Source organism: Felis catus, chromosome B1 (genome assembly GCF_018350175.1).
Source record: "Felis catus isolate Fca126 chromosome B1, F.catus_Fca126_mat1.0, whole genome shotgun sequence".
NCBI classification, from domain to species: Eukaryota; Metazoa; Chordata; class Mammalia; order Carnivora; family Felidae; genus Felis; species Felis catus.
Window position 1 is genome coordinate 145,587,359 of NC_058371.1, and position 4,044 is coordinate 145,591,402.

The 4,044-nt window shown below is 37.2% G+C and overlaps 1 non-coding gene across 1 annotated transcript; it reads right to left on the reverse strand.

Moving 5' to 3' along the window:
* Positions 1–2,554: 2,554 nt before the first annotated feature.
* LOC111560283 lies at positions 2,555–2,656 on the reverse strand. Its single transcript, XR_002742041.1, has one exon. It is a non-coding gene; the product is annotated as a U6 spliceosomal RNA (small nuclear RNA).
* Between the last annotated feature and the right edge of the window lie 1,388 nt (positions 2,657–4,044).

Here is a 4,044-nt window from a genome sequence, read left to right on the forward strand (position 1 = left end):
ACAATGGTTGAATGGCCAACACCTAAATTCAGTAAATTGAGGATGCTATTTTGGCTATGGCATTGCATAAGCATGGACTTGCAAGGAGACCCTTGCTTTCAAGATAATTTCACATTTAATGCAAAAGTGGAGAAATGCTCGAGATACAAAAACAAAAAAAACTGGAGCCAAGAAGAAAGAAGTTTATTCTACTTGAGAGGATTGGGAAAGTCTTCTTGGAAAAGAAAACAATTAAATGGATTTTGAGTAATAAAGAAAATTTGAAAGACAAAGATTTCCCTCCCAAAAGCAGAGGTCAGAACTGAAATCAGGAACTAAAGCAAATAGACAAATATCTGGAACCAAGACCTAACAGCACTAAGTTCAGAAATACAATGAGGGTCAGATTTGGGACCCAGAGGATAAACAAATCTCAAACCAAAATCAAAACCTGGAGTTGCCACTAAAGACTGATAGATAACCAAAACAAAATCCAGAAAAATAACCCAAACTGGAACCTAAAGATAATATGGGAAGTTTGACACAGAGTCTTTTATTGGAAAGAGAGCTTTCTAAGAACTTAGGAAAGGTTATTAACAGGAGACAGAAATGGGTCATTAGGTTGCCTCGGCCTCATCTGGTCAAAGTCACCCTGACACTTTCAGTCAGGACCTGACCACACTACTTTTAGGGATGGTGGCTTATGAAGACTTTTTGTCCAAGAATCACTTTGGAGAAGCAAAATGTCTTACTTGTTCCTATTCCTAGAACAAGCATATTGATTATAGAAATAAGACCCTCTTAATCTAGGTGGGGGTTCTAGAAAGTGCAAAAGGAAAGGGTCATCTTTGATATCTTAGTTATAATATTACAAGTTAGCAATGGCCTATAACATTATAGGGTCCTTCCTTCCTTCCTTCCTTCCTTCCTTCCTTCCTTCCTCCCTCCTTCCCTCCTTTCTCCCCCTCACCTACTCCTCCCTTCCTTTGCTCTTTCCTACCCTCCCTCTTCTCTTTCTTCTTTCTTTCTTTCTTTCTTTAACTGTTACTTTTTGCCTAGTGACCTAGTTATTATCATGTTGGAACTAATCCACTTTCAACTAATTAGAGTAAAGAAAGAAGAGGAGATATGGGGAGAAGGAGTAAGAGTAAGAAGAAGATACTTAGGGTATCTTCTGAAGACATCTGAAGACATTCCTTTCAGGGAGCTCAGCACTCATGATACCCAGACATAATGTAGCTGAATAGTCATGATTCAGGGCTCTACAGGTAAAGCAAGAAAAAGAGAGAGTGGGGCCAGAAATAAGATTTCCAAGTGTCTATTTGAACCAGGCACAGTGACAATTATTTTGCATCATTATCTCCATTTAGTGCTCTTCATGTTACAAGGTGGTAAAGTTCCAAAAGCAAATTCACTCAGAATAATAAATATGCTTCCTTTAACTACATGCATCCATCCTGAGGGGTAGCTCAGTTTGGCATTTTGGCCAAGTAGAGGGTCTTTACTGACCTTTCTTTAGTTCCAGATAACAATTAAGAATCTCTGCCTTTATGAGATTAATAAGCTAATTTGTTTTATCTTTACACAATTGAATAGCAGACATAACCCGATTCACGAGTGAAAAAGGAACGATAAAGTGTATCATTTGTTTCTGTTCTTACAGGACTATTACCCATAACTGATATCACAGCTCTAAGAAAACCACTGGTATAACAAAGTATACCCATATATGGTTCCTGGGGATGAAAACCTTTATTGATACTACTGCTTCTTCAACATTGAGAGACCCTGTTACATCTCAGCGAGGCCACTGTCAGCTCTAATTTTGAATATTTCCATACAGATATAATTGAAAATTAAAATACTAATTTCACATAAAGACCTAAACAGTTTAGCCTTTGCTCAACCACTATGTAGACCATTTAATTCAACAAAGATTTGGTATTTGAATATTCCAAGATGTTATTGAAAGAGCTAGAGTTTCACAAGACCATTTTCAAAACATTTGGCATAGAGGTTCAAGATAACAATAAATACAAATTTTTTAGGTAATCAGATTCTGAGCACAATTTTTTACATTAACTGTTCTATTGACTCAGCCCGTTTCCTATTAATTTAAGATATTTTTTTTGACAACTCTTGTTTTCTTTGAGTAAAATCTACCTTAGGATAATATTTCTTGGTTGTTTGCTGAGTGTTCATCCCTAAGAAGTTATTTGTTACCAAAAAAGATGATGAAGAGAAATTCATCCAGTGGAACACATCACAAGACCCTCGTGAATACCTTTACTTCTAGCATTTAACACCAATTCAGTCCATTTTCATCATTGCTATTCATCAAGTACCTTTTGTGATAACTTGATAGTTTAAAATTTAATCATTAACAATAATAATATAGGTCATATACTATGAAGCCTCTTGGATGAAACGGTGAATGAGATAAACACAATTCCTGCTCTCACAGAGCATGGAGTTCAGTGGGCTCAATAATCCCCCCCCCCTTGAAGATTCTGAATTTCAAAATACGTGGCTCTACATTTTCCTGAGCAATTGTCACATCTCTCTATCTCTTGCTCTAAATTGGTGACGTTAATTTATGTGTCACCCTTGCACAGGGGCCATGCAAATCTTCTCTGTATCATTCCAATTTTAATATATGTGCTGTCGAAGTGAGCACTAAATTTGTGACACTAAAAGTAGTGTATGTGGGCATCTCTATAGCCTATTATGGACATGAGGGTTGGCAGGTCTGTGAAATAAAGCACAACGCATTCATGCAGCAAATGTTTATTGTGTACTAACCATAAACCAGTTGGTGAGGATTACAATCTTGGCAACTGTAGACATATTCTCCGCTCTCCACATTTTAGAAGGATAGAGGGTTAAAAAGTAGGTACTTAAATTATCATGTGATACAGTATAGGCCCCAAGAACAGGGTTCACTCTCTCTTCCTGTCCTAGGCAGTATAGTAAGCACCATTGGACTCAAGCATCCAATCTTACAGCTGCTTACAAAACCCCACTAAGTAATGGTGGCCTTGAAGAACTCAGTGTCCTGTGCAAACTAAATCCATGAGTTACTAGGATTATTCAAAATATCTGTGTTCAATCTTTGTATTCATCTCCACAGGCAAGGCCTTAAGGCCATTTCTGACAGTCTACTCCGCAGAAAATCCAGTCTGCAGATGACACATGGTGGGTACATTCTGTGATAGTCTGGGCTCACCTGCTCACAGATGTTGTGAATGGGCATCACAAGCCCAAAACAGAGATCTGCTATTACTCTCAAAACATTTCCTGTCATCTGGAAGACAGTCATTGGCCTTCCTTGTCTTCAACTAAGAAATGAAGGATTTAGACCAGAAGAAATAGAAAATTGTGATTCTGCCTTTACTTCTTCACATTATTCTAAAATTTTGGTTGGCTAAAGACACCACTGGGGACAAATGCATATCTCCATCCTTCGGTCATTTTACTTTTCAGTGTAAATAATACAGCTTCTCCCTTAGTATAAATGGTGCTTGGCATTTAGAGAAAACACTTGTATGGCCAGCCTTACAGCCCGCACCTTGTCTGGCAGGTATCGCCACTGCAGAGACATTAGGGCACTCCATTTCCATTGTTTGGGATGAGCCATTTTCAGTCTGCAGGGTGAATGTGCCAATTGAAGAAGATGCACTTATAAAGCACCAGGCAGAGTATCGTGCAGAGTAAGCATGAAGATTGTCTTATTTATTCCATTTTCTTTTCATCTCTCCCTCCTTTTAGCTGTCCTTTAACGCATAAAATGAATTACTCCTAAAAAATTCATTTATGAAGCAAAATTCTGTATATCAAATCTACTGCCTCAGTTTTATGATTTATTAAAGTATAAATTTTATGGATAAAAGAGAATCTATATTACTTTTCATGAAATACCTCTACGAAATAGTTTATTTCCTCCCATTTTAAGAGTTTCACTGTCTTTGGAGATATAAAGTAATGCTTTCTATTAGCAGATCAAATATCTCCGTGAAATTATGAATGGGATTAAATTTTACTTTGGGAAGTCCAAGTAGATTTTGT